The 10,196-nt window shown below is 43.3% G+C and overlaps 1 pseudogene; it reads left to right on the plus strand.

Annotated features, from left to right (window-relative positions):
* The first annotated feature begins 7,007 nt into the window (after positions 1-7,007).
* LOC147998051 (large ribosomal subunit protein eL19 pseudogene) lies at positions 7,008-7,606 on the plus strand (annotated as a pseudogene).
* Positions 7,607-10,196: the final 2,590 nt, after the last annotated feature.

Consider the following 10,196-nt stretch of genomic DNA (forward strand, 5'->3'; position numbering starts at 1 on the left):
TGGGGAATACATTTTTTTCTTAGCCCTGTTTATAAGTGAACAAATGGTGAAGCAGGATGTAAACAAATATTGTTCTCCTTCATTGTTATTTATACTAACATTTTAGTTCATGTACAATCTCTACGTGCTCTTTCCCTATTGTGTTTCTCTGTGTCTCTGTCTCTGCATGAATATATAGGCACAAATGTGGATGTGGCATAAAAGTGTGTGTTTTTCTGTGTGTGTGTGTGTGTGTGTGTGTGTGTGTGTGTGTGTGAGAGAGAGAGAGTGTGTGTGTTTGTGTATGTGTGCATGTGGCTGTGTTTCTTATATGGTATTTATGAACATATGTAACATGTTTATTTATTTATAATTTGAAAATACTGAAACCCACATTTGATTTGTTGATCATCCATTTGCTGATCTACTTACATACCTCTGACGTTTCATGATATCAAGTGAATAGAGAGAGAGCCTAAGAGGCTGGTGATATCTCCTACTATACTCTTGTGAGGAAAAAGTGGAGTATCTTTTGGAAAAAAACAAACTTCAGAAAAGACATATTCACTACTCAAGACAGGAGAGGCCATCTCATTTGAAGGGAAAAGTTATCAGAGTGTGAGAAAAATGAGTTTGCCACATTCCAATATTTGAGGGATATGAGGACATTATATCTTCAAAAGATATAATGGGAAGGGAAAGGCAGAATCCCCAAGGAACCAAACTAAGCTAAAAACTGGAGCTTCTCATTACACAAGAGCTCAGAGATTATTAAGGATGGTAAACATAATGATAAGAAATTTGCAGTCCATACTCAGTTTCCATATAAGGCTACAATGTGAACAAGATGAAAAGTAGTCACCACCACAGCACTAACAGCTACTTTATCAGTTACATTGTGAAAAACAGAGTGTAACTATACACAGAAGAGAAGGATGATATTTGAACACATACAAGGCTGTGCTGGAAGTGAACAGTTTTCCATGTAAGTAACCAAGCAAGCACACAGCAGGTGCCATATGCAAAAATGAGCAAAGAGGAATGAACTGTAAAGATACTGTGTGTAAAGAAATACAGGTAGTTTGTTGGAATTCTACAATGTTCAGATGAAAGAAAAGGAAGGAAATTCTATCAAGCCAGGCACAATGTCTTGCTCTTAGAATACTGACATTCAAGAGACTGAGGGAGAGAAAATTAGGAATTTCAGGTTAGCTTGGACTACATATCAAGACAATACTTATTTTATTCTTTTTTCTTTATTAAATCAATAGTCTGGTCGATAGAATATCATTAACGATATTAAGAAAACAGAAATTTAATGCCTACGCAGTGATACTCCTGGTAAGAAAACATGTTCTATAAAGAGACAGGATCTATTAAGTTACAAATACAAGCTGTCATATTGAAGGTTGTGGCATGAGGGGTATGGTGTTGTTTGGATGATCCTTCTTCACTTTCATGGCTCACTTTACACATCTTAAAAAGCTTCTCTGATGACCTCGTTACTCTGCAGACATCGATATGTGCCTTGCATTAATTCTATGTATTAAAACCAGTAATAATTTATTTATCAAATGATTATTTGATTTTCCTTTATCTTCAAAAATAATGAGTTGTGAGGAAATGATACCTTTATTGTGTGGGTTTGAATATTCATAATAGCAATCAGAGAATAATCGGGGCCCAACACACACACACAGGGTGGTTGGAAAGACTATAACTATGGCAACATGAAAACATAAAAATGTGTGGGTTGATCAGTTTTTCAGCATAACATTGATAACTCGTGAATGATAAGAATGGGTAAAAAATTGAGATACATTCAAGGTTTTCTTTTCCTTAATTTGAATGATTGCTTATACAGCTTGTGATACTGGACTCAGACCCATGATAAACCTTCTGCCTGAGGTTCACTAATGACAGGATTCAAGATTGCACTATCTTCTGTCTTGGATCACTCCCTATTTGTGACAGGCAGAAATACATCTTTCCTCAGAAGATTTTTGGTGTGTCTCAGTGAGTCTTCTGATGCACCTCAACACCAGTGACATGCACAGGACAAAGGTAGCATGACTGATTCAAACTAATCAGGATGCCCTCCATGGATTAAAGGATAGAAAGTCAGTTATACTAATATCCAAATGAAACTGGCTATTTGCAGTGAGAATTTTGGTGTATTTAAAAACATAGAAATATGATAAGAGTATATTTTTGTTTTAATCCAGGCTGTGGGGTATGGGGTTGCTTCCGATTGTCAACAGTGGCTGACTATGATTTGCCTCGTGCTCTGGCAGGGGCGTGATTTTGCCAGCAGGAAATAGATTTTGCACGTGTGTAACATTTGGAATGCTGGAGATTTTCAGAGAACATATAAATGCTAGAGCCCCAGAGATGGGCTGCTGTTGGTTGCAGTTTGTTAAATAGTCACGCCCAAGGAAGAAATTAAACATCCTGACAATGAAGATCAAACGTGCCCCGCAAGGAACTCAATGCCCCTAATCAACAGGAGGTCATCTAATGGTGATAGAACCCTTTTCCCTCTCTCCTCTTTTCTCTCCTGTCTAGTGTTAGGGGGTTGAATGTGAAAGAAAGGAGAACCTACAAAGTAGCAAAAGGACGGCTAGAGCTATTGAATGAAGGTCCATCATCAGCCACAAAGTATAAGGTGTGTGTATCAGGTAACAACAGAGACAATTTTAGGAAACCGGCCAGTTGGAGGCCACTGTGATTTAAATGGAATTTAGCAGCTCAGCAAAGAGGTATCTTCCCTTCCCTGTCATTTGTGGAAATGGTACAATGCAAGGGGATATCCTTGTTTGTTCCATATGTCTCAATCTCTCTCTCATTCCTCACACTCTGGTGTGTGAAGTGGAAATTTCTGGTTGTCTGTGATGCAGACTCATGTGGGGTTTGGTTAAGGGAAGTCACGTGATATTGGGAGAGATTACGAGTATAACTCAGTAGGCACTGATGAGGTGCTTGCATTGTTTGCCTGCAATCCCTCCTTGGGCTCGATTCTCACTGACCTTCACTTTATTGAGGTGTGGAAAGAGCTGTTGGTGTTCCAGCTGGTTCTGGTCACTCCTGCTGACTAGTGCCAGTTTGGTGGAGGCCTGACTGTTTTGCTAGATTGTGCTACCAGTGATGATTTGTGTTTGGTGACATTTTTTTCAACTGGACTATTGGTATCCTGACACTACTAGACTGGACTGCCGGTGTCCTGACAGCTCAGATGGGATTTGCCCCAAAGAACTACTTCTAAACAGGTCCACATCCACTTGCCCTATTTATCATCTTTTCTCCCCTACCTTTGGACAGTGGGCCAGAAGGGGGCTCTAAGCACTTGAGAACCCTTATTAAAGTAGGTTTGAAAAAAATCTAAGTCTACATGTATCCCCATATAATGAAGGGGTGTCAGACTCGTTTCCATTACAACTTATTTTCCCTTGGATCTGTTTTTGCAACTATGTCCTCTTTAAAGAAAGTGCTCTGGGGGTTTTCTGAGGAAAATTCATTACATGCATGGATGTTTAATAACATATTTTCCCATTTGTGTGTATGCATATATGCATATGTGCTATGCGTGTATGTGTTCATGTGTGTGACATGCAGGCCAGAGGACAAATTTACCTTGTTTTTGACCCAGGATCTCTCTGTGGCCTGAATCTCACCAGTATAGGCCAGAAGGTCTGACAATAAATCCCAGGAATTCTCCAACTCTTGGTACAAGAACTTATACCCAGGCTTAGTTTTTACCTTGTGTCCAGTTCCTCAGGCTCCACCCCAGGCTGTCTCCCTCATCCCAAGCTGTGTGTTTGAAAAGGAAACATTAAATAACTATTAGGACCAATGGCCTGACCAGAGTGATTCAAGCACCATAAGGGGATTACACACAAAGAGAGGGAATTCTGCGCATTGAGATGAGAATGTTAAAAGGAAACCCAGAGCCTACTAGGAAAAGCTGAAAACTGTGTCTTCACTCACTCAAGACAAGAATCAAAAGAAACCCAAGCTTGTGTCAGCTTATTTCCTATGAAACTGCATAAGCTTGTTTTTTATATAAGAGGCATAATCCCTTTTCCCTCTGATGCTGTCCCTACTATGTCAAATGAAGTGGGGAAAAGCTCCCTACAGCTGTGGGTTTGTGTGTAGTCCAGGACCAGATTGTCTCTCATCCCTGTCCCACCCCAATGTCATATTGGCACTTCCAATTGACCAGGTGACAGCAATGTCTGGCTATCACTTCTGAAGATAAGCAGGAATGTGCAAGGTCACAGAGCAGAATGCATTGATTTTCATCCTGAAATTGTGAAATATAACGTTCCCATTTCCTGTTTCATTAGATGGGAAACCTTGTGCATAACCGGCCCTATTAGAGATGTCTCTCTCTTTGGACAATAGAACAAGAATTGCACTTAGACCAGTATTATCTTAAAAAACATCTACATGAGACTGTTCTCCAAGACAAGTGGTGTGTGTGTGTTTGTGTGTGTGTGTGTGTGTGTGTGTGTACACTCGTGACTTGTGTATGTGCATGCATGTAGAGGTCAGAGGACAATTTTGGGTGTCATTCCTCCTTGAAATTGTTTTTCTTAGTCGGGGGAGACACATACATGCTACAACACATACGTAGAGACCAAGGGACATGTTGTAGGATTCAGTCCCATCTTCCACCTGGTGAGTCTTGGGGATTGAACTCAGATCCTCAGGCTTGGTGGCAAGTGCCCTTGCATGCTGAGCTACCTTCCCAGTGCCTGTCTTGGTTTTTGAGGTAGGCTTTTCTCACTGGGATCTGGGAACTGATGCCTGTGATGGTTTGGGTGCGTGCATGCCTGTGTCCCTGCGGGTGTGTGCGTTGGTGTATGTTCAGTCCAGGGAGAGGCAGCTTTAGAGGGTATGGCCCTGTTAGAGTGGATGTGGCCTTGTTGGAGTGAGTGTGTTACTGTGGGTGTGGGCTTTAAGACCCTCATCCTACATACCTGAAAGCCAGTATTCTCCTAGAAGCCTTCAGATGAAGATGTAGAACTCTCAGCTCCTCCTGCACCGTGCCTGCCTGGATGCTGCCATGTTCACACCTTGATGCTAATGGACTGAACCTCTGACCCTGTAAGCCAACTCCAATAAAATGTTGTCTTTATAAGAGTTACCTTGGTTATGGTGTCCGTTCATATCAGCATAACCCTAAGTAAAACATTGACTATGGGGTGGCCAGTGAACTTCAGAGGTCCCCAGGTCTCTGTCTCCCTGATTCTGGGGTCAGAGTGCATGCTACCACTTTAGACTTGTAAGTTGGCTCTGGGGATCCAAGCTCAGGTCTCCATGCATGTACAGCAAGCAGTTTACCTATTGACCCATATCCTATAGCTAAAAAATGGGTTTAAAAGGAGATAGAGGTAGATCCCAGGTGCCTGACATCAGGGAAGCTGAGCTCTGGTGCACACAAGGGCAGCTGTTGCAGGGTGAGGGTCATGGTGCAGGGGACATTAGGGACAAGGAGACATAACAGGGACATGCATGGGACTTACATTACCTATGCTGCCTCCACACAGAAGCCTGATGATGCCGGTGCAAGCTGGAGGAGAGCCTTCTCCATCGGTAGAGGTTGCTGTGATCTAAATGTCTCTCCTACCCCACCCCCAAGGAAGATGTCACCAAAGATGACATCATTGGGAAGCAGTACTTTGGAGGGTGTGACCTCAGTTATAAAGATGGACTCCTCCTCTGTGTTATTGGTGCACCTATGTTTAAAAAGAACCCCCAGAGAGCTTGCTGGACCTTCTCAGCCCAGGAAGATATAGGCAGAACGCACCTTCTGCAAGCCAGGTAGCAGGCTTCAGTAAATTTGCCAGGACTCTGATCTTGGACTTGAAGCCTCGTTATCAGCCAATCAGTCTCTGAGACTGGAGAGAAAGCAAGCTGGCTGGTTCCTGGGTGAGGCAGGGATCAGCCAGGAAAGGGGTGAACATACAATGTGCTTCATGATTTCTAGTGAGAACAGAATGCAGATGAATGCTTCAAGGCTAAGCAATATGAGTGGCACGGCTTGGTTAATCTCGGGCCCAAAATATAAAGCAAACAAGAAAAATAAATTGTATGAGAGAGTTGCCAGACATGATCACTAATCATGGGTTCTTACTTGAGTGGCTCTGAATTCAATTAAAATGCAGGCATCTGGGCACTCTTATGAGGGATTTTCTTGATCAGGATATTTGAATCAGGAAGATTTGCCCTAAGTGTAGGTGGTGCCTTCTGGTGGCAACCCAGATTTAAGAATGTGAAAGAAGGAGGCTTTGATTTTTGTCTGCCTGCCTTCACTCTCACTGGCAAGTTCATCTCTCCTGTGGCTGCTGCACTCCTTTGCTAATATTCTAACCACCTTCTCTGATATCTCATTGTAGACTGAAGACCAACGCCTCCAGTAAACTCACGTGCCTTCAGCACCAGGTTAAGATGGCTGAGGCATCAAGCATCATAGACTGAGCAGCCAATGGGGTTCTCAGGACCCTTGTATGAGACAGACATTGTTAGATTATCCAGTGTCCTATAAGCTAAATTACCTTTTGATGTGTTTGGTGGTTTGAATAGGAGTGGGCACCATAGAATCATGTGTTTGAATGCTTGACCCATGAGGAGTGATACTATTAGGAGGTGTGGCCTTGTTGGGGTAGGTGTGACCTTGTTGGGATAGGTGTGGCCTTGTTGAAGTAGGTGTGGCATTATTGGAGTGGGTGTGGCCTTGTTGGATAGGTGTGGCCATGTTGGAGTAGGTGTGAGTTTGTTGGAGGAAGTGTGCCACTGTGGTGGCTTTGCATTGAGATTTGTATATACTCAAACTATGCTCAGTGGTACAGACAATCCCTTTCTGCTGCCTGTGCATCAAGAACTTTGGGCTCCTCCAACACCAACTCTGCCTGGTGCTCCCATGATTCCTGCCATGATGATAATGGACTGAACCTCTGAAACTGTAAGCCAGCTGCAATGGAATCTTGTCCTTTATAAGAATTACCTTGGCTTCTGTGTCTGCAGCCATGAGCATGCTCAGGCTACAGAAGAGTCTTGCCTCTAGTGTCCTCCACTGTGGTAAAAAGAAGGTCCAGTTAGACCCCAATGCAACCAATAAAATTGCCAATGCCAACTCCCGTCAGCTGATCAGGAAGCTGATCGAAGATGGCCTGATCATCTGGAAGCCTGTAACTGTCCACTCTCAGACTCGCTGACAGAAACACACCTTGAATGGCAGGCATATGGTCATAGAGAAGGGAAAGAGTACTGCCAAAACTTGGGTGCCTGAGAGGGTGACGTGTATGAGAAGGATGAGGATCCTGCACCAGCTTCTCAGGAGTTACTGGGATTCTAAGAAGATTGACCACCATATGTATCACAGCCTGTACCTGAAGGTTAAAAGGAATGTATTCAAACAACCAATGGATTCTTATGGAGCAGATCTTCAAACCGAAGGCAGTCTAGGCCTGCAAGAAGCAACAGGCTGACCAGACTTGGTCTAAGACCAAGGGAGCACAAAAACACATGAGAGGGGCGCCTCCAGGTCAAGAAGGAGGAGATCATCAAGACTCTGTCCAAGGAGGAAGAGACCAAGAAATATAGCTTCCTTCATTTCTTTGCATAGTGACCTCACTGTGCTCTCACATGATCAGTCATTAAAATAAAACAAGCCTTAAAATAAAAAAGTTACCCTGCCTAAGGTGTCTGTTCACAGCTATGGAAAACTAACTAAGACAATGTGTATTCATTCTGCCATTTCTGTTTCTCTGGAAACCCTAATACAATAGCGCTCTAGAGAGAGGAACAAGTACCCACCAGACAACATAAATTCCAGTTTACTTTTCTGGAGAATATGAAGTTGTTGTGGTTTAAAAAATAAATACAAACTTGGTTTTTTGTTTGTTTCTTTAGGGGTTTTGTTGTTGCTGCTGCTGTTGTTGTCGTTGTTGTTGTTTTTGTTTTTGTTGTTGTTTTTAAAGAAGAAACACATTAAGCCTCTTCACCCCTAACTGGCTGGCAAACACCGAGTCCACATCAGCTAAAGCAATTAAGGCATTAGGAATGTGTTTACACAAAAAAATAAAGTTATCCTGTCAAGTTCAGATGAGAGACAACATCGGCCATGTGTGCAAGCCTAGAGCCTCAACCATTTAACACAAACAAATCAGGACACACTGTCAGAAGCCTGTCAGGCCAACAGAGAGGAGGGCCCGCATTTTGTGTTGTTATTTTCTTTTATGAATTTTTGGAGCCACCCTGTCATTAATCCTGTTTATAATATTTACTCTTGCACTTTTGCCTTGGCTCATCAAATATTTCCTTAATGAAATGTCAGCTCACAACTCCCCCATCTCATTTGTAATGACTTTCAAATTAAGTTCATCTGGACCACAGGGGTTTTCAGAACTCTATGATGACAGAAAACACGGGGAAAAGAACCTCTTTCATTGTACTTGAAGAAAGACATAGTCATTCACCTCTCGCCTTCCTCCAGTGCTGACAGTACCCAAGCTCAGTGCTGAGACCTCTGCCTCATGGGCACCATCAAAGCCATGAGATGAGAACTTCCAAACCAGGAGGCATTATACTGACATGACCATACGGTGCTCCCTCACCTACAGCCACCGGGTTCCAAACTGCTGGTGTCCCTCATCCCCTTAAAAGAGAGCTGTTGGGATCCACACTCTGCATCACCCATGCCCATAATCCAAAGTTCATACCATTTAAAAATCAGAAGTGTTTATATTATCAAATGTGTGAATGATCTGGCTACAAGAAACTGTGTGAACCACGTGCCTGCCTGATGTCTGAAGAGGCCAAGAGAGGGCATTAGATCTTCTGAAACTGGCCAACAGTTCAACTGTGAGCCATCATATGGATGCTGGGAATAGAACTTGGGTCCTCTGCAAGACGAACAAGTGTTCTTCGTGGCTGAGCCGACTCTCTAAGCCCCAGAATCTGTGTCCTGTCCCTGGAGATGCTTTGCTACTCTACAAAACCACATGGGAGACTTGGTCCCCATCCTCGAGAATAGACTTCACCCTATCAATGAAGAGGATGCCATGGCTGGTGGTATTGTAGACACTAGGGGACTCTGAGGGAAAGTGACTTGTATAGGGGAGTCCTGTGAGAACCAAGACTGGAGGAGCACCCTGGAATGGAGAGAGATTGGGTTGGGCCATTGCAGAAGATAAAAGAGTGATGGTGCCACGGACATTTGAGCAATCCCATGAACTATCCAGTCTGGGGTCTTAGTTAGGTTTCCACTGTGGAGAAGAGACAACATGACCAAGGACTACATGTAATCGAGGCTGGCTTACAGGTTTAGAGGGTCAGTCCATGATCATCAAGACAGAGGGCGTGGCAGTGTGCAGACAGACATGCTGCTGGAGAAGAAGCTGAGAGTTCTACATCTTCATCTAATAGAAGCCAGGAGCAGACTGTCTCCCACATGGCTGGGAGAAGGGTTTCAAGAACTCACCCCCCGAGGGAGACCCCTCCTCCAAGAAGACCAACCTCCTCATAGTGCCATTTCCTGGTCAGTGCACATTCAAACCACCACAGGTTCTCTTCACATATATGATAATTGCACCCTTGTTTTAAAGTCTTGCTTAAAGACTCATGATGTTTGCGTGAAGAACATTCATTGGGTCTGGGTGGCTCTAAAACCCCAAGAACATGAATTCTTTTATCTCCCTGAAGTATGAAATTAGCATGTGTGCACAGCCCCTCCCCTCCTCTGCAATATCATAATGTTAAGTGTGTGAGGCTCCAGTGTGCAGCCTCGTAAGTGCCAGCATGTGTGAGTTCTTGAACCACACACTCAACAGAATCAGGCATGAGACTTCTGTACTTTTTTTTATGGCTCTGAACTCTGTCCTAGACTTATGGGCAAGTAGTTCTGAGAAGGAAGATTGCTGGGTGCAGCCAAAGGCATGAAGGTATGTGATTTAATTACAGAGCTGAAGGAATCTGGCTGGTTTCTTCCTGTATCACATGAGAAATGATGTCACACTGCCCAGCCAATTGCAAAAAAAAAAAAAAAAATCACAGAGAAAAGGCACATAGGATGCTTGTTTTACCTAGACTAAATCATGAGCCCCGATAGGATTTAAATATCCATATGTACAGAGGAATCATTGCTTTTTGGTGCAGAGATGCCATCCTTTTTAAGCACCCAGGGCAAGATCAGGCAGATCTGGGTGTTTGGTGTG

Source organism: Rattus norvegicus, chromosome Y (assembly GCF_021556685.1).
Source record: "Rattus norvegicus strain SHRSP/BbbUtx chromosome Y, alternate assembly SHRSP_T2T, whole genome shotgun sequence".
Classification (NCBI taxonomy): Eukaryota; Metazoa; Chordata; class Mammalia; order Rodentia; family Muridae; genus Rattus; species Rattus norvegicus.